Consider the following 21,411-nt stretch of genomic DNA (forward strand, 5'->3'; position numbering starts at 1 on the left):
TGCAGTACAAATCTTTATTGACAAGGGGAAAGGGGAAGTGGAAAGCTGGACTGTCGATCTGGCTGGGCAGAAGAGCGCAGCGCGTAGTCGTGGTCAGGGGGAAGCAGGTGGTCGAGGCAGGCGCCCATCAGAGTGTGGTCGGTCAGTTTGACAGAAGCGGTCGGAAACTGGGAAAAAGCACGGGATGACATGCACAAAGCGCAAGGAGCAAATGGATGGCATACAAGAAAGAACGCTGGCTGGATCCATGGCGTTTAAATAGGACTGACTTCATGATCAGTGGCAGGTACCGGTGATTTGCTTGATTGGAGGCGTGGCTCAGAGGCAGGTAACATAGGCACGTGACCACATTCTAGTCGAGGCCTGTGACATCGACCATAATTCGTGTCATGTCTGTGGTCAGAGCTGCTGGTTCTCCATTGCAAGGTCATTATCCTAAGAATTTGTGCCTCCATTGTTAAGGTGGCCAATAGGAACTGTAGCTATAAGGTGGTCGGTCCCTGTCGTTGTGACAACCCTCGAATGGGTTCATTTGCAATGCGGACATAGCTGCAAGTAGCAGAATAAAATGAAGCAAAATAAGAGCAAGTACAAATACACACTCACAGCAAAAGAAACTGCACAATTTGATATTGTATGACCAAATATGGGTCAACCAGCTGAGCCAACAACATGATGTTTTACTAGGTTTCTTGTCCACATTGTGTCAGCCACATTGTGGCAAATGTTCTGTCACACTACGGCCTGTCACCGATGTCTATTGCTTTCCCCCGTCTTGTCTAATAACTATCCCGTTTTCTCCATGATGGCCTGAAATGGGGCTGTGGTGGAAGCCTTGGATGTAGCGTAAATGTAGCCTAAGGTTCACAGGTGAACTGAAGTCTATCATAGCTGATTTTAGGTGAAAGGTGGGACTAGCCTAAAGTCGGGTTGTCACGATACCAGAATTTCAGTAGTCAGTACCAATACCAGTGATTTTCCATGATTCTTGATACAAATTCGGTACCACGGTAAAAAACAACAAAACAACAGAATCCACTTACTTTTAAAATCACTAATCCATCTGCTATAGCCAGGAAGGCTTGCGCACACACCCTCAACATGTGCCCAAATGTAATTTAGCAAATTTGAGCCTTTGTCTGCGCACTTTATCTATGTGTTTGACATTAAATAAGTTTGGTAACCATATCGCCCCAGCTGACACATGCCGAAATGACGGCACGTAGGCATATTCGGGGAAAGGTATTTATAACGTAACGTGGCACAACAGTGATAGTAAACGGAAAATCACTCACCTTGAATTCCCTGTACAAGTCGGGGTGCCCGTCTTTAAGGTGTTTGGCATGTTGGCCGTGTTTCCACCTTTGGTGTGGAAACCTCTCGAGCATTATTTGCACGTTGGCTTGTTCGAATCTATAATTGCTCTGGTTGCATCCGCCTCGAATGCAAAATATTTCCACACACAACTCTTTGAGCGACCTGGCTTCTCAACAACCCGGCGTGTTGGACTTCCACTCCCACTTGCTGAAGCCATTATAATGAAAGACCGAAAGTTTTCTTCTTCTTCTTCAGCGCCGCTGACTGCTGCGCCGTGCTGCTCGCATGGGTAAACTACCACCTTCAGTTCCGGCAAGAATCGATACAGCTCGCCGAGTGAAAAGTTAAATATTCGGTTCTGACGGTACCACAAAAAAACAGGTATCGACGTATTTCTGGTGTGTTGGTACCAAATTGGTACCGGAAGTATCAGTTCTTGTGACAACCCTACCCTTAAGATGTCACAAGTAAATCGTGTGCTGGTACGTAAGTAAAGTATGGTTGAATTAAAAAGCAAATTGAATTACATTATTTCAGTACAGTAATCCCTCATTTATCGCGGATAATTGGGTCCAAGACCACCCGCGATAGGTGAAAATCCACGAAGTCGTGTCACCCTCTCATCGTAAACATACATACATTTTTTGGTGTTTTAGTAAATGTATATTAAACCATATAAGTGCATATGTTATCATTAGAACAGTGGTTCTTAACCTGGGTTCGATCAAACCCTAGGGGTTCGGTGAATTGGTCTTGGGGGTTCTGCAGAGCCTCCACTGTGGAGGTCTGAACACACCTGATTTATTGTGTAAATTTGTGATGATGCTTATCTGAACTGGTCTCGCAAAGGCAACAGCAGAAGTCACACTGATTTGCAGGTGTGTAATTTGTTTTGAGTTAATGCATTGTGTTGTTGTTTTTTCTTTGAACATGCACGGCTCATTTTGTGCACCAGTAAAAAACATCGATGTCTTGAATTTGAAAAAAAAATATATATTTTTCACTAAACAGGCGTTTGGTGAATGCGCATATGTAACTGGTGGGGTTCGGTACCTCCAACAAGGTTAAGAACCACTGCATTAGAACATTAAATATTAGTTTTAATCATGTAAATACTATGTTAAAAGTATAAATCAGGGGTCCCCAATCCGCGGACTGGTACCGGTGCGTGGGTCACTTGATACTGGGCCGCCAAGCCGCACGGAAAAAATATTTTTTTTTCTATTGACGATCAATTCATTCTGGTCAAGATGCTCGTCCAGGTCACGTGACATGTTTCCCCAGTGGAGCCCGCAAAGCTAGCAAAAATGAGTAAGAATTTATTTTGAAAAATATAAAAAATTTGGCAATTCTCTCCCAATTACATTCGTCGCTTTGTCTCTTGACACAAGACGCTCGTTTCGGTCACGTGACATGTCGAGCCCACGTTGCAAGCAAAAATGAGCAAGAAACAGTAGTGTCAGGCGCGGAGCAGGGAGAGGACTCGAATGCAGAGTTTCCACTGTCCAAAGATGTGTTTATTTTCTCCACTGGTAGTAGTAACAAAAAGCGCCTCGAACCGAGGGAGAAAAAAGGGGAAATCAAAGCGCCTCGAACCGAGGGAAATACTATAACAAGATAGCGATGTAACCAAGTTACCATGGGTGATCAAACAAGGCTTCTAGGCAGTACTCGAGGATTTCGTGATCGCTAGTGTTCTTTCACAAGGCAAGACGCACTGGCACTGGACACGGGGAAAGACGCGGGTTATATGGACACAGGAGGGGAACACAGGTGAAGACAGTTGGTCATTGACGCAGGTGCACACACTTGGAATCAGGGGTTCACGTGACCGGACGCACAGGGGAAGGACACACCGACTGGAACGAGAGGAAAATTACACAATAAAACCGGAAGTGATCCGGACAACATATGACAGCATGACATAACCCCCCCCCCTCTAGGGCCGGATCCCAGACGGACCCGGAGCATCGGGGTGAGCCGCGTAAAAGTCATCTAGTAGCCCGGGATCCAGGATATAGCTACGCGGCACCCATTGCCGCTCCTCTGGCCCGTAACCCTCCCAGTCCACCAGGAACTGCCAGCCCCGGCCCTTCCGGCGCACGTCTAGCAACTTCTTAACCGTGTAGGCAGGCCCACCTCCCACCGTCCGCGGAGGCGGGGGTGCCACGGGAGCCGGCACCATCCCACTCTCCCTAACCGGCTTGACCTTCCCGACGTGGAAGGTGGGATGCACCGCAAGGGACCGAGGCAGACGGAGCCGCACAGCCGCCGGACTGACAACCTTGGAGATCGGGAACGGCCCCACAAAACGGGGGGCCAGCTTCCTGGAGTCCACCTGGAGGGGAAGGTCCCTGGCGGACAGCCAGACCCGCTGGCCGGGCCGGTAGACGGGCCCTGGACGTCGTCTCCGGTCAGCCATCCTCTTCACCCTGTCGCCCTGGCGGACCAGTGTGGCCCTTGCCGCCGCCCAGATGCGCCGACAGCGTCTCACCACGGCGCGCGCCGAGGTAACTGACACCTCCGGCTCGCTGTCGGGGAAGAGCGGGGGCTGGTATCCAAAGACGCACATGAAGGGGGACATCCCGGTAGCAGTGGTGGGAAGGGAGTTATGGGCGTACTCTACCCAGGTCAGGTTTTGACTCCACGACGAGGGGTTCTGGGTTACCAAGCAGCGGAGGCCCGTTTCCAGCTGCTGGTTAATGCGCTCTGCTTGGCCGTTCGCCTCCGGGTGGTAGCCCGAAGTGAGGCTCACAGTGGCCCCTATAAGCTTGCAGAAAGCTTTCCAAAAGCGGGACACGAACTGGTTGTCGGCCTGGGATCTCTGAGACAGGACGGCGCCGATTCCCTGACTGGAGGCATCAACCTCCACCACAAACTGACGAGACGGGTCGGGCAAGGTGAGGATCGGAGCGGTGGTGAACCGCCTCTTCAGCTCCTGGAAGGCGGCTTCAGCCTCCGCCGTCCAGCGAAACGGAATTGTCGGGGAGGTGAGAGCGTGCAGGAGAGCCGCGGTGGCGCTGAAGCCTCGTATGAACCGTCTATAAAAGTTAGCAAATCCCAGAAATTGCTGCACTCTTTTGCGGCTATCCGGTACCGGCCATTGGGTCACCGCACTTACTTTAGCTGGGTCCATCTGGACCTTCCCTGGGGCTATGATGAAGCCAAGGAACGATATCGTCTCTGCGTGGAACTCGCTCTTTTCGGCCTTTACATAAGGTTGATGGTCCAGGAGCCGTTGCAGGACCGACTTAACATGACTCTCATGGGTCCTCAAATCTGGTGAATAAATTAAGATATCATCCAAGTAAACGAAAACAAAGTGGTCTAAGAAATTACTCAGAACGTCATTGATCATGGCCTGGAAGACCGCGGGGGCATTGGTGAGGCCGAACGGCATTACCTGGTATTCAAAGTGTCCCCTGGGGGTATTGGAGCCCGTCTTCCACTCATCACCTTCCCGAATGCGCACGAAGTGATACGCGTTACGCAAATCTAACTTGGTGAATACCCGGGCCTGCTGCAACTGATCAAACACGGCTGACATGAGTGGGAGGGGATACCGATTTTTAATAGTGATCTGGTTGAGGGGACTGTAATCTATGCAGGGGCGCAGGGTACCGTCTTTCTTACCCACAAAGAAAAACCCGGCCCCTGCAGGCGATGATGATGGCCTGATCAGACCCGCTTTAAGTGACGCATCAATATAGTAAAATTTGAAATTTTAGTTCCTTGTCAAAGACAAGAGAGCAATCGGAATTATAGCAGCCGTAATCTTAACTTCATGACTGCAACTGCGCTGTCTGAGTTACTGTCGCCGGCAACCGCCATGTTTCCCGCATACAGCGGCTCTATCGATAATCTTACAAATGAATTCAATGCGACATTATTAAAAGCCATCAACTCTGTGGCACCGCTACGTCTGAAAACTCGCCGTAGATGGCCAACTCCGTGGTTCACAGATGAAACACGTACGTTTAAACAATTATGTAGAAAACATGAGCGCAGATGGCGTTTAACCAAACTTGAGGTTTTCCATCAGGCATGGAAGGACAGCCTCCTGAAATATAAAGATGCGCTAATTTTAGCAAAAACTCGTTATTTTTCGCAAGTCATTAATCTTAATAAAAACAATCCTAAATACCTATTTGATACAGTGGCAAAGCTAACTCTGCGCCAGCCGATAGCTCCTTCCACTCAGCTGACGAGTTTATGAAATTTTTTGCTCAAAAGATTGAGTCCATTAGGGACGAGATCAAGAATACCATGCCAATCGCTCCGCTGGTTACTAGCGCTGGGGATCATGCAATAACCCTCTCAAATTTTGATAGCGTGTCCCTTGAAATGCTTACAAAATTGGTTAGTACGGCTAAACAAACAACATGTTTACTCAACCCGCTTCCAGCCAAACTACTTAAAGAATTATTTCCAATTTTAGGACCGTCCGTCTTAAATATAATCAATCTGTCTGTTTCCTCTGGGATAGTGCCAATAGCCTTTAAAACCGCTATTATTAAACCACTACTTAAGCGAGCAAATCTTGACCCGGACTGTCTCAGTAATTATAGGCCAGTTTCAAACCTCCCATTCATAGCAAAACTTCTCGAAAAAGTAGTAGCGCAGCAGCTTATTGATTACATGGTCGCTAATAATCGATATGACTCCTTTCAATCTGGTTTTAGAGCTAATCATTCTACAGAGACAGCACTTGCTAAAGTGACTAATGATCTCCTCATAGCTATGGATTCAAATACGTCATCTGTATTGTTACTACTCGATCTTAGTGCTGCCTTTGACACTGTAGACTTTGATATTTTATTAGGGCGTCTTAAAAGTTGTGTTGGTATCTCAGGGTCAGCACTCAGCTGGTTCAATTCCTATCTATCAGGCAGGACGCACCGAGTGGTCCATGGTAATACGTCCTCTGAGCTTTATAATGTTACGTGTGGTGTTCCACAGGGATCGGTACTCGGACCGATTTTATTTAATATTTATATGATTCCGCTTGGGGACATAATATGTAAATATAATATTAGCTTTCAATGCTACGCGGATGACACCCAATTATATATGCCGTTATCGATGACAGATCCACGGGACTGTTGTAATCTCGAGGCGTGCCTTGCGGAGATCAAGCAATGGATGTCTCTCAACTTCCTTCGTCTTAACCCAGATAAAACTGAGATGTTGATAATTGGTCCTACTCGTTATTAACACTTATTTAAGGAAACCACTATAACTATAGATAACCGGACTATCACTCAGAGTGATACGGTAACTAATCTCGGGGTAATATTTGACCAAACGCTCTCCTTTCAAAAACACATTAAGAATATAACCAGGATTGCGTTTTTTCACCTTCGTAATATTGCTAAGATTCGTCCTATCCTCTCGACCGGGGATGCGGAAACCATTATACATGCGTTCGTTACGTCGCGCCTGGACTACTGTAATGTATTATTCTCTGGTCTTCCTAAGTCCAGTATCAAAAGTCTACAGTTAGTGCAAAATGCCGCTGCGAGGATGCTCTCACGGTCAAGAAAATTTGATCACATTACCCCAATATTAGCCAAATTACATTGGCTCCCGGTCCATTTAAGATGTGACTTCAAGGTTCTTCTACTAACCTATAAATCACTGCATGGCTTAGCGCCTTCATATCTCGTCGACCTAGTCGTTCCTTATGTTCCGTCTCGTAACCTTCGTTCGCAAAACGCTAGTCTTTTAGTTATACCGAGGGCCAAGAAAATGTCTGCAGGGTCTAGAGCATTCTCTATTCGGGCTCCAGAGCTTTGGAATGCCCTACCAATGGATATTAGAACTACTACCTCAGTAGAAACATTTAAGACACGTTTAAAGACACATTTCTATGAGATGGCCTTTAACTAACTTGTGATGGCCGATTTGGCCGGAGTTTGTTTTGTTCTCTCTGCCCACCCCCTCCCCGGCTGGGGAGGGGGTTAGGTGGCTCAAAAGCTGATCGCGGCTAGCTGGATTCTCGGGGACCAATTCAAGATGAAGGAACTGCAGCTCAACCCCCTTGAAGACACGGCCAGGACAACCGAGGGCACCTCCGACATCCATTTTTTCATTGATTTTCATATTATGTATTACTTGTGCACTCTCTGCATCCATTATAACCTGGTGATCCTGAAAGGGAGATCCTTCCATCTGTGGTCCCTTCTCAAGGTTTCTCATTTTCCCCTGGCAGGGGTTTTTTGAGTTTTTCCTTGCCCTTTTGGGAGCTTATGATCAGGGGATGCTTTGAGAATAATTGTCAATTTTTGGCTATGTGAAGCCCTTTGAGACTGTTTGTGATTTAGGGCTATACAAATAAACTTGACTTGACTTGACTAGTCATTTAAGGCCTGCTTTTCGGGGCCCGAAAGGGAATAAAGTCTCCCCTTGGGTATCGTAGCACCGGGCAATAGTTCTATGCCGCAGTCGTAAGGACGGTGGGGTGGTAAGGAGCTCGCCTTGGCTGTACTAAATACCTCCGCGAATTGATGATAGCATACGGGCACTTGGGTTAGATCCGGAGCTTTGAACACTGGTTCAGGAGACGCAAGGTCAGAGAGAGAAGTGCGTGTAGAATCGATCGAAGGGTTCGGTTTGATACATGATTCTTGGCACTGGGATGACCATCCCTTTATCTCCCCTGACTCCCAGTTTATGGCAGGGTTGTGATGTTTTAGCCACGGATAACCGAGGATAAGCGGATTCAGGGGGGAGGTGACTACATGCAGTCTTACTAGTTCATGATGAGTCCCAAAAGACAGTGAGAGGGGTTCGGTTATATAGGATACGTCGAAAAGGGCTTGTCCATTAAGTGCCTTAGCCTTTATGGTCGTGTTCAATGGTTCGGTCTTTACACCTAAGCTGCGAGCGAAAGCCCAGTCAATCAGATTCTCATCGGCTCCAGAGTCAATCAACACTCCGAGCTCGATTACCTTGCCTTGGCAGGTTAGCGTCCCGACGGGTAGAACCCTATTCTTCTGCCGGACCACGGAGAAGGTGCTTACCCTCAGCGCCTTCCGCTCCGGGCAGGAGAGGCGGAGATGGCCAAGCGCCCCGCAGTAGTAGCATCTGCCCTCCTGGCATCGACGCTGTCTTTCCTCTTTGCTCAATTTGGCTAGCCGAGCTGCATGGGTTCCGTCCCAGCCAGTGGCAATGCCGGGGTCGATCTTTGGTGGCGCGTCTCGTGGGATGACAGCCCGCCCACTGATGCGGGAGGAGTGACGATCGCGCCCCGGCTGGCGCGCTGCTTCTTCCATTCCTGTAGTCGGTTGTCTGTTCGGATGGTCAACGCGATGAGAGCGTCGAGTTCAACAGGAAGATCGAGGTGAATGAGTTGGTCCTGGATGGTCCCGGAAAGACCCCGGAGAAAAGCATCGTACAGGGCCATCGAGTTCCATCCGCTTTCCGCGGCCAGAGTGCGGAAGCGGATCGCGTAGTCGCTGACCGTCTCTCGACCCTGGGTGATATGGCACAGCTCCCGTGCCTTCTCTCGGTCCGTGGGAACTGGATCGAACACCATGCGCAGGGCCTCAATGAATCCGGAGAATGAGTGACAGGTAGTGGAATTCCTGGCCCATTCTGCCGTCGCCCACGCCTGGGCTCTTCCCGTCAAATAGGATATCATGTATGCCACACGGGAGCGTTCCGTTGGGAAATCGCCTGGAGCTCGCTCGAACTGCATCTCACAATTGGTTATAAAGGCTCGGCTCAGCCCGGGTTCACCTGCATATCGTTCCAGGGAAGCCAGTCTGATCCCCCTCGCCATAGGCGCGGGCGCCGGGTGGTCCACAGGGGGCGCCGCTGTGGAACTGTGCGTCGCAGCTCGCCCCGTGGTCAGCAGCGTGAGGACGTCTTGCATTTGACGACTCAGTGAATCCACCTGGGCGGCCACCGCCTCTCTGAAGCCTTCCTGGTTCTTCACCAGTTCTTGGACACCAACACTCAGAGCGTCTACCTGCTTCTGTTGTTGGCCCAGCTGCGACGTCTGGGAGCGTACTTGGGCGACCATCTGCTCTGTCTCTGCCGAGTCCATGTCTGGCCAGTGCGTAATGTCAGGCGCGGAGCAGGGAGAGGACTCGAATGCAGAGTTTCCACTGTCCAAAGATGTGTTTATTTTCTCCACTGGTAGTAGTAACAAAAAGCGCCTCAATATGAGGGAAAAAAAGGGGAAACTAAGGCGCCTCGAACCGAGGGAGAAAAAAGGGGAAATCAAAGCGCCTCGAACGGAGGGAAATACTATAACAAGATAGCGATGTAACCAAGTTACCATGGGTGATCAAACAAGGCTTCTAGGCGGTACTCGAGGATTTCGTGATCGCTAGTGCTCTTTCACAAGGCAAGACGCACTGGCACTGGACACGGGGAAAGACGCGGGTTATATGGACACAGGAGGGGAACACAGGTGAAGACAGTTGGTCATTGACGCAGGTGCACACACTTGGAATCAGGGGTTCACGTGACCGGACGCACAGGGGAAGGACACACCAACTGGAACGAGAGGAAAATTACACAATAAAACCGGAAGTGATCCGGACGACACATGACAGCATGACAAGAAGTTTGGAAAGCTTCTTCGAAAAGGGAAAAAAGCCTAAAAGAGGCTACCACTTCTAAGAAAAGGAAAGCTGCATTTAAAAGAACATTTCTGGAGACCTACTTAAAATATGGATTAATTGCCACAGGTGACTCTGACGCGCCAAGCGCACTCTGCATATGTGGTGACAGGCTAGCTAACGACGCAATGAGGCCTTCAAAACTGCTTCGGCAAATGGAGACCAAGCATCCTGCATTAAAAGACAAACCTTAACCACTTCGGGTGTCATTGTGTCCGATTACGCCTGGATGGGACCGGCTCGTTTCTGAGAAACAAACTCGGTGCTCCCAATAATTCAATGTAATGGTGAGTTTTATTTTTATGTGGTTTATATTTGGTTTTATGCCAGTCGTATCATTTTATTTAATTGTATATATATGTTTATTATAAATGTATTATTTATTTACATAGATTTATTATTTATTTATATAAAGGCTGGTCCGCAAAAATATTTCTGACGCGTAGCCGGTCCGTGGTGCAAAAAAGGTTGGGGACCACTGATATAAATAACGCACAGAAAATAATGTATAAATGATATAAATTATGTAATAAATGATATAATAATGTATAGATAATCTAAATAAATCCGTGAGTCGTCACCTTATTGTGGAGGGGTTTGCGCGCCCCAATGATCCCAGGAGCCATGCTGGTAATGTCACCCATGGCAAAAGGGTCCTAGGTGAGGGGCCAGACAAAGCATGGCTCACACAAGCCCCTTATGAAGAAAAACATAAATGGACTTCGTTTTCTCTCGCCCGGACACGGGTCACCGGGGCCCCCCCGGAGCCAGGCTTGGAGGTGGGGCTCGAAGGCGAGCGTCTGGTGGCCGAGCCTTCGCCCATGGGGCCCGGCGGGGCATAGCCCGAAAAGGAAACGTGGGTCCCCCTTCCCATGGACTCACCACCTGTGGAGGGGGCCAAACGGGTTAGGTGCAGTGTAAGCTGGGCGGCGGCCAAAGGCAGGGACCTTGGCGGTCCGATCCCCGGCTGCAGAAGCTGGCTCTTGGGACATGGAATGTCACCTCTCTGGCTGGAAAGGAGCCCGAGCTGGTGTGCGAGGCAGAAAAGTTCAGACTAGACATAGTCGGTCTTGCCTCCACACACAGTTTGGGTTCCGGTACAAGACTTCTCGAGAGGGGTTGGACTCTCTTCCACTCTGGTGTTGCCCACGGTGAGAGGCGTCAAGCAGGTGTGGGCACCTGCACGTTGGGGTTCACCCCGGTTTTATTGAGGCAGCCGACTGGAGCTGTGGCCGTAAGGTGGTTGGTGCCTGTCATGGCGGCAATCCCCGAACCCACTGGTGGACACCGGCAGTAAGGGATGCCGTCAAGCTGAAGAAGGAGTCATATCGGGCCTTTTTGGCCTGCGAGACTACGGAGGCAGCTGACAGGTATCGGATGCCCAAGCGGAACGCGGCTTCGGTGGGTGCTGAAGCAAAAACACGGGTGTGGGAGGAGTTTGGCGAGGCCATGGAGAACGACTTCCCGAAGGCTTCGAGGAAATTCTGGTCCACCATCCGGCGTCTCAGGAGGGGGAAGCAGTGCACCCTCAACACTGTTTACAGCTGAGATGGCGTGCTGCTGACCTCGACTTGGGACGTCGTGAGTCGGTGGGCAGAGTACTTCGAAGACCTCCTCAATTCCACCGATACGCCTTCCATTGTGGAAGCAAAGACTGCCCTTTTTCACAGATTCTGTTCATAACTTTTTTGGACAGAATTTTTAGGCGCAGCCGAAGTGCTGAGAGTGTCCGCTTTGGGGAACTCAGTATTGCGTCTCTGCTTTTTGCAGATGACGTGGTGCTGTTGGCTTCTTCAAGCCGTGATCTCCAGCTCTCACTGAGGCGGTTCGCAGCCGAGTGTGAAGTGGTCGGGATGAGGGTCAGCACCTCCAAATCCGAGGCCATGGTCCTTGGTTGGAAAAGGGTGGAATGCCCTCTCCGGATCGGGGATGAGATCCTGCCCCAAGTGGAGGAGTTCAAGTATCTTGGGGTCTTGTTCACGAGTGAGGGCAGGATGGAGCGCGAGATCGACAGGCGACGTCGGCAGTAATGCGGACTCTGTATTGGTCCGTCCTGGTGAAGAGAGAGCTGAGCCAAAAGGCAAAGCTCTCAATTTACTGGTCAATCTACGCTCCTTCCCTCACCTATGGTCACGAGCTATGGGTCGTGACCAAAAGAACTAGATCCCGGATACAAGCGGCCGAAATGAGTTTTCTCCACAGGGTGTCCGGGCTGTCCCTAAGAGATAAGGTGAGAAGCTCGGTCATCCGGGAGGGACTCGGAGTAGAGCGTCTGCTCCTTCACGTTGAGAGGAGCCAGATGAGGTGGCTCGGGCATCTCATCAGGATGCCTCCTGGACGCCTCCCTGGGGAGGTTTTCCGGGCATGTCCCACCGGTAGGAGACCTCGTGGACGACCCAGGACACGCTGGAGAGACTATGTCTCTCGGCTGGCCTGGGAACGCCTTGGGATCCCCTGGGATGAGCTGGATGAAGTGGCTGGGGAGAGGGAAGTCTGGGAGTCCCTCCTAAAGTTTCTGCTGCCCTCGTGACCCGACCCCGGATAAGCGGAAGAGGATGGATGGATGGATATAAATATGATACGTGTGTGTATGTGTAACATATGTAGATGTAACTAAAGTATACATACTGTGAATATGTTTTTAGAACTCTTATTATTATAACAACCTTTTTATAACAAGTTATAAGTGCACATACTGTAAATATGTTTTTAGAACTCTTTTATTATTATAGAAAATATAAGAAGGTACAATACTGTAAATATGTTTTTAGAACTCTTATATTGTTATAACAATTTTTTATAACAAGGTACAAGTGTACATACTGTAAATATATTTTAGAACTCTTTTATTATTATAATAACTTTTTTATAACAAGGTACAATACTGTAAATATTTTTTTTAGAACTCTTATTATTATATTTTTTTATAACAAGGTACAAGTGTACATACTGTAAATATCTTTTTAGAACACTTATTATAACAACTTTTTTATAACAAGGTACAAGCATACACACTGTAAATATATTTTTAGAACTCTTATTATTATAACAACTTTTCAGGTTAATGAGAGCTTTGCCGCTCCTCAGATGACGCCTTATTGTCAAGTGCTAGGAGCACTGGATCTGCGCAGGCAGCTTCGGATAGAGCTGGGGTAGCTGCAGGAGGTGGCGTAGAGGCAGAACGTTGAGCAAAGATGCCCTTGTACAACGCCATTACACCGTCAATCTGCGATTGTGTGGGCATGCCCTGCCTTCTGCTGCCGTGCGGGCAGATTTCGTGCCATAATTCCTCAATTTAAAATTTTTATTTTTAATTTTGGATGTTTTTTGGGAAAAAAATCCACGATGTACTTAAGCCGCGATAAATGAACAATGTAGTGAGGGATTACTGTATTCAGGGAACAATGAAAGTGGTACAGGCAGGAAGTGCCACATTTTAAACCCAAGATGGACGGTTTTTGTTTTACTGCAGTCACTAAACACGGGATGTGTGTGTGTGTGTGTGTGTGCGTGCGAGTGTGTCTGTGTGTGCGTGTGAGTGTGTCTGTGTGTGCGTGCGAGTGTGTCTGTGTGTGCGCGCATGTGTGTGTGTGTGCGTGTGTGTATGGGGGGCGTGTTAGTGTGTGTGCGTGTGTGTGTGTGTGTGTGTGCGTGTGTGTGTGTGTGTGCGTGTGTGTGTGTGTGCGCGTGTGTGTGTGTGTGTGTGCACGCGCGTCTGTGTGTGTCCAACGCGACTGAGGTCAGGGTCTTGAGGAGAAAAATATGGATCTCCCCCATCCTTCGGTAATAGTTTAAAGCTGCAAGCACACACACACACGCGCACACATGCGCACACATATACAACCATAAAGGAGCGGTAGTAGTTGTAATGTTATTATTGTAATTGTGCTGCCAGTTTATCTATGTGTCACCCTAAACCAGCCCCACAATCTGACTGGACAACAAGTGTTTGAAGAGCCAATTAAGGCACCGAAAAAGCTAGTCCTAATGTCAGCCGGTATTAGTAAGGAGGGTAGCTCAGGGTCAGATTTGTAGATGTGTACCGTGAATCACATCCAATTTTCCAGTTAAATATTTTATCAAAAGGATGTCTAATTTGCTGAAAAACACTAGCAGTCCAACAATGAGGAAATCAATTATGATCACATAGTATGAAGAGAAGTAAGTTCCTCAAGGATATTAAAGAACTGCAAGTCTTTATTTTGTTCTCTCTTATGCACTGAACATTATTGGACCTACAATGTGCCGTAGTCATTTGCATTACAAGTAACCACGATCACAGGGTATTTTTGAGTGGTTTCAACGGTAATAAAGAAGAATCACAAAATCTTGCCCACACTCAAGCTTTCACAAGAACACAATTTTTATCTCAGTACCCAAATGCCATCTAAACAAATCAAGTACATTCAATGTTTTTATAATGATGTTTTGAAAAAAACAAAAAAAAACATGATCTTGTGGCAGCCCTCAGGACCAGGCCTCTCACCCGGGAGGTCTGCAGTTAGGGGTGGGGTTATATGTGTGCCCTTTGTTGCATTTTGTTGTCTTTGTTGCCTTGAAGACTTGTATCTAGTAGCAACACTTGTTGGCAGTCAGTCATGGAATGTGTTCCTCACTTCTGCCACATTTTAGACCCCGAAGTGATGTCGGCCTGCCACAATGTGAGGCCGACAAATTAATTCTCACCATTCGCCAAAGATGGCTGCAGCGCACCTTCGCAAGGACCAGCTGTGCATTTACTCCACTGGACCGTCTCCCTCCACGGCCGCCTGCTCCGCTACGGTTGTCTGCTCATAGGATGACGCTGAGCCTGCCTCTCGGCGCAAGGATAGTTGCACGCCTAAGTCAGAACTGGCACGAACCAGCTATCCTGCTGCTCTACAGGGGTCAAACTCAAGGCCCGAGGGCCAGATACGGCCCGCTACATCATTTTATGTGGCCCGCAAAGACAAATTGTGCGTCAAATTCGTGTGTCATTACTAGAATTGCAAATTGTCTTCACTTTTAATAATATCTTTTTTAAAATATTTGACCAGTTTTTACTCGTCTGGTTGTTTGTCAGTTTGTTTTGTAGCTTTTACTGTATATAATATGAGGTGCTCATACATTTATTTGGGTTGGCAATCATAATGGCCCTCCGAAAGAAGCTATGACTATAATGCGGCCCGCAAAAAAAATTAGTTTGACACCCCTGTGCTACTCCGTCAGCGCCGCCTAGGACACAGTAACTCCTACTCAACGTATGCTTCCTGGGCCTGCCCCAAAACACCAGGACAGCTGCACGCGCCTCAGTCGGGACCAGCTTTGACTCAGCTGTCCTGCCCATCCAGCTGGCGCCATCCACGTCCTACTACTTGCCCCTCAATCTGTGCTTCCGGCCAGCTCTGCTACCTGTGTTGGACCCAGGTATCTACCTGACTGACGTCTGCAGTGCCTCATCAGGTTTTCCAGCCAGCTCTGCTACCTGTGTTGGATACAGGTACCCACCTGGCCAACATCTGCAGTTTCTCATCTCGTTTTCTAGCTAGCTCTGCTACCTGTGTGTGACACAGGTTTCTGCCTGGCCGGTGTCTGCAGTGTCTCATCGGGTTTTCTGGTCAGTTCTACTACCTGTGTTGAACGCAGGTATCCAAATGGCTGATGTCTGCAGTGCCTCATCGTGTTTTACGGCCAGCTCTTCTACATGTGTGGAACACCTGGCCAATGTCTGCAGTGTCTAATCTGTTTTTTAGCCAGTACTTTGTTCTTTGTTCCACTATTTTACCAGGCTGTACTGGTGGATGCTCGGCACTTGTTAGCACGACTGCCTCACAGTTAGGAGGGTCCGGGTTCGATTCCACCTCCGGCCCTCCCTGTGTGGAGTTTGCATGTTCTCCCCGTGGGTTTTCTCCGGGCACTCCAGTTTCCTCCCACATCCCAAAAACATGCTTGGTAGGCCGATTGAGTCCTCCAAATTGTGTGAGTGTGAGTGCGAATGGTTGTTCGTCCCTGTGTGCCCTGCGATTGGCTGGCAACCGGTTCAGGGTGTACCCCGCCTACTGCCCGATGACTGCTGGGATAGGCTCCAGCTCGCCCCCGACCCCCGTGGGGACAAGCGGTACGGATAATGGATGGATGGATGATCTGTACTCACATTATTGTTAATCGATATTCAGACACAAATCCATCCAAGTCCTCATCTTCTGTATCCAAATTAAACAGTTGGGCAAGTTCTCTCTCGTCATTGTCGGATTCGTTACGTTGGTCTTAAGCAACGATCCCGGCTTTTCAGAAAGCTTAAATTGTGCCTCGTAAATGTGTGTCTGTCATTGCGATTTTAATGCTGTTTGCTTACACAAACCGGTAGTATTTATTTATCAATGGCGGAGCAGGTACGTACTCTACGTACTTCGTACAGTTCTCTGATTGATTTATCGCCCCGGCCTACATATTTTACGTACAATGTAATGTCCTCTTGGTTCATCGCTGTCATCTTACATATTTTTTGTATCACATCGTGTTCTCTGATCACTGTCTCCATATTACGGTCCTGTGTCGGCAGCTACACAACAACATTTATAGATTTTGGAATTCAGTCCACACCAAAGGCGCACCTTTTTAAAAGGCGCACCATCGTTTTTTGAGAAATTTAAAGGCTTTTACGTAAGTGCGCCTTATGGTGCGGAAAACACGGTAGTCAGGCATTACCCCTTATTGTTTCAGTGTCCTATATGCGGGATTGTTGCTATGTATGGGACAAGCCAGGGGGTTTGCGTCATCACCTGCCCACTTGCCCGGTCATGTAGTACACTGTTAAAAAAATGGCGTTCCTGGAGTTGAACAATGCCTGAAAATCATATCTGCAGGCTCAGTGATCACTCAAGTCAGAAAAGCACACAAAAAATGTGCAACTATTAATTTCTGCCTCATAACTTTCCAAGACAATGACATACTTTGTCAAAAATAGTCCTACTACGTAGACAATCAAGGGTCCAGTAAAAGTATTCCAGTAAGATATTTGATCGTTGTTTCCGTTAGCGTGCACGGATTAGGCATCCAAGATACATAAACATTTGCCAGATTGACTGACACCTCACTTGATCCAATTATCAAAGATTTACCCTGTCACGGAGTCTACAACAGCAAATGAACAACTTGTGCATAAAAAGTGCTCCTCCCAATATTTTCTTTTCGTAATTTGAGCGATACACCCCAAAAAATTCTTGACATTGACACATTGAAAGGCCAATGAAATTATTCCAAAATCGATGAACATTTTGTCATGGAAACCTATTTGGGGGACGAAACAAATGGCGTGACGTCGTGTCACGTGTCTGCGCCATCAGCACCACGGACAGTTCGGTTTATCTGCTCCTGCCCTTCTGTCCTGTTATGCAGTGATCTGCGTTGACTGCCCGCACCTGCTGTCCATCATCACACATGCTCCCAGCTCATTAACTCTCGTATATAAACCCTGGCTGGTTCGTCTGATTAGACATACACATGCTTGTCACCTGTTCCTGCTCTGTTCCCTGGTTCCTGTTTGCCTCATTCGCTATGTAGCAAAATGCCTGCTTGCTTCCAGCTTGTTTGCCTGCTCTGCTTTGTGCACTACTAAATTTGACCACATGCCTGTCCCCGACTACGAACTTGCCTTGCCCTTGTCTGTCTCAAACACACACGAAGCTCGCTCGCTCGCTGGCTCGTGAGCCTGCCTCGTGCACCTGTCCAGCCGGAGTTCCAGTTTCTCCTTTTTCCCCTCTACCCTAAATAAAGAGTACGTGTTGCCCTGCCTCGTCCGTTACACATCAACATTGATTGATTGATTGATTGATTGAACTTTATTCATCCCAGAGCGGGGAAATTCACTTATCACAGCAGCGCATATGAATGCAAGAATAATACGAGTGCAAGAATAAAACAAGTGCCAACATTTCAAAAAGGGTAAATAACAGACAAGGACAAATACAAGTTCCGCTCGTAGAGATGAAACACATTAGTTTTATCAGGTGCCACGCATGTTGTAAAGTCTGACAGCAGAGGGAATGAAGGACCATAAATAAATAAATAAATAAATAAATAAATAAATAAATAAATAAATTAAGAGCATTCATATCACAGAGAATCAGCTTTCTCTGAACATTTTGCTTTACAATACGGCATAACCGCTTTCAAAAACTATACACAGTGAACTATGGACTTACTCAAAGCCTCTTAATAAGCAAAGAAACACAACAACATCCAGAAAAATGTAATGTAATTCCAACAAAGGTGTTATGGGTCTCAGGAAAACCCAATGAAAATCAAAAATCATTTATCGTGACCTCAGCTTTGAATATTCAGGCTGCAATGACATAAATAACTATGCCATGTTTTTCAAAAACAAAATCTGCGAATTAAACTTTCAGCCTGAATCATAGCCACGCTAATGAGGTTTCTTCATAAACCAAACAGTTTGTAAATCCGTCAAGAATTCGGCAGGTTTTTGTATTTATTAAGTATTTGTGAGTAAATCATCCACCTTACCGCCAACAACAGCATAGCACAGTGCCCTGTCCTAAGTACGAATGTGTGTCCTAAGAGTGACAACTCTGCTGACAACACCTCAAGCCATCAAGCATTCCTATAGATGTCTATGGAATGGGTTAGAAAAATATTTCATAAGAAATTAGATTGCCATTGCACCAAAATAATCATATAACTGTGGAAAACTGGAAAACTTTAACTGGTACTGGCACAATGCTTGAAAGATGTACCCTGCTGCTGAATGGATGCATTTTGCATACTGAAGTACACTTCAGTTAAGAAACAGTTCAATTAGATACAATACAGTCAATCAAATTATAAACAATAATTCAACTGTCTAACAATGTATTCTTTATTTTGTCATTCTCTACCACATCCTTCTCTTTACTTGTTCGTTACATTTTATCAATGACCTGTACAGATGAAGTCAGATTATTACTCTACACCATAGTGCATAAATAATGTATTTGACATAATTATCCCCTTGTACAGTAGTACTCATTCAAGATGGACAAGAACTTCATTGAATAATCTATCATAAACTATGCTCTGTAATTAACGAAAGCCCTTTATATGTTTTGTTAAACTCTTACAAATATATACAGGCATTTGTTTTAATAACACTAACTTAAGTGGTGAGCGCTGCTGATTAATGATTGTTTTGGTTTTCCATCTGTCAGGTCTTTCTGTGTGGAATCTCTGTTTTCTCTGTATTTTATCCAGGTACTACAACTTCCTTCCAGCACGCCATAAACATACAATACATGTTCATTGGAGGCTGTAAATTGGTAAATTGGTGTAAATTTGAGTGTGAGTGGTTACTCTTTGCTCTTTGTGTTACTGGGTGACTGACAGGGTGTACCCCACCGCTCACCTTAAATCAGCCGAAATTGTCTCCAGATTTACCATGACCCTGAATGGGGTAATGGATGGGTGTAATGCAATATTGCATTGGTTTTACCCAAAATAAGTCGACTTCTGGGGCTTTCTGTGATGCCACTTTATCACATATTATCTGGTGTTATCTTTTCTACAGTCTTGATGACTACAAATTATCGGTTCTTCTCCCTCTTTCCTTCCCTCCTTCTCTCCTTCTCTCTCTCTCTCTCTCTCTTTCTCTCTCTCTCCGTGTCTCTCTCTCTGTCTCACTCTCTCCCCCCTTTCTGTCACTCTCTCTCTCCTCCCCCTCTTTTTTTTAACTTTCTCATTTCTCACTCTTATTCTCTCTCTTTTGTTCTTCATCGTGCATTTCCCTTGTTTTGCAGACTTTGGCATCCTTCTGTGTAGAAGGGAGGACATGCATTTTTATGATTGATAACAGCATTCCTTTGCTCCTACTGTCTTCACCTCTCTCACAATTGAACGAAAACTGAACTGTCTTTGAACAACCCAGCTCCAACTCTCATTCATTTTATAAGATGTTACATACACACTATTCAGTTGGAATATTTACACTCACTTAAAGTCATTGTTTACTATGCTAACAGTGACATTTTCACACACCATCAGAAGAAAAGTCATTCTGTTAGAATGTTTAATTTTTCTTTTTTTTAAATACAGACCTGCAATCAAAGTCAGTACCGTGCAACACCATTCTATATGGACATGCAGTCAGGGTAGCCAAATGAGGCAGTGCCGCCAATCTGGTCGTTATGAGCATGTGAAGAGTTCAAAAAAAGGGTATGGGGGTTGATTCTGATGATTACATAAAATTATTCTTCATTTTAAATCTATGGACAATGCTTTTCAGTGATTTTCATTTCAACCCAATAATTGTCAACAGTTTTATCATTTTAAAGGGCAGTGTGGAATTTCTTTGAGTCATCATTTAAAACATTTAAAATCATTGTGTGTGTGTGTTTGTGTGTGTGTGTGTGTGTGTGTGTGTGTGTGTGTGCGTGCGTGCGTGCGTGTGTGTGTGTGTGTGTGTGTGTGTGTGTGTGTGTGTGTGTGTGTGTGTGTGTGTGTGTGTGTGTGTGTGCTATCAGCACACAGGGCGTGTGATGCGTCAGTGCAGTAGTGTTGGAGTAGTAGTGCCTGTAGTTTGTGCATGATGCATGCTGCCTCTGCTTGCCACTTTTCTGCTTTCAGCTACCGCCACCGGCTAGCCCTCTGTTTCCGGGGGTGAAAAGAGGAGCCGAGTGCATAAGCCTCCTCAGCCGGTACACAGCCTCTCCATTGCCAAGACTTGCACACGCCTCCTCGTGGCCACACACGGTAACTGGCACCTTGCGGTCCCAGGCTAAGTTGTGCAGGATCTCGGAGCAGCAGTGGGCCCCAGAGATGTGGCATGTAGGCCCACCGGCGTGTGGACACGCCCTACTGCCCATCAACCACCGGCTGTGGGTAAACAGCTCCAGCTATGGGTAAATAGTGAAGACCTCAACGGTGGACCAGGCGGAGGATGATGGCTGACCTAAGGGGTGGCGTCACAACGGCTGGGAAGGCGGATGAAGGCTGCAGCAGAAAAGGGTCAGTCGTCTTGGTCTCCTTGCCACTGGACTCTGACCCTGATCTGTCAAGGACAGTGTGGTGACTGTCTGTGCACTAGTCTCCCCACTCTAAACAAAGTCACGCACAGGCGTCTTTTTCAGGGAATCCACCTTACATCCCGGATTAAAGTCCTGTGGCGACCAGTAAGTGGCAACGGGGGCAGGATTGTGAAGTCCGGAAGCCCCTAGTCACAAGCTGGCACATCAGGCGGTGGATGTTAGATGATCGTTGGGCTCTTGGACCAAGGCAGAAGAGCTCTTTTATAGCTGCATCCACGACTGAGCAGCCCTTTTTAGGATCCACTCTGCTCACCCCTGTGGGGGAAGGGGCTAGAAAAGGTGCCCTAAACATAACCTGCCTCAAACCTCCCGACTGGATTATCGCGTTCAGAGAGATCACCAATATGCTGTCGAAAACACAGAAACATGAATTTTGGAGCATGGAATGTGCGCACACTAATGGACAG

The 21,411-nt window shown here is 47.1% G+C and overlaps 1 long non-coding RNA gene across 2 annotated transcripts; it reads right to left on the reverse strand.

The window, feature by feature from the left end:
• On the reverse strand, nucleotides 1-1,753 carry LOC148398615 (uncharacterized). Of its 2 annotated transcripts, none has more exons than XR_015858045.1 (3): nucleotides 1,296-1,753; nucleotides 270-363; nucleotides 1-167 (listed from the first exon to the last, which is right to left on the reverse strand). It is a non-coding gene; the product is annotated as an uncharacterized LOC148398615 (long non-coding RNA). The 2 variants fall into 2 exon arrangements; XR_015858044.1 differs by having other exon boundaries at nucleotides 270-549; nucleotides 1,296-1,751.
• Between the last annotated feature and the right edge of the window lie 19,658 nt (nucleotides 1,754-21,411).

Source organism: Syngnathus floridae, chromosome 4, assembly GCF_059516105.1.
Source record: "Syngnathus floridae isolate MCC-2025c chromosome 4, RoL_Sflo_1.0, whole genome shotgun sequence".
Lineage (NCBI taxonomy): Eukaryota > Metazoa > Chordata > Actinopteri > Syngnathiformes > Syngnathidae > Syngnathus > Syngnathus floridae.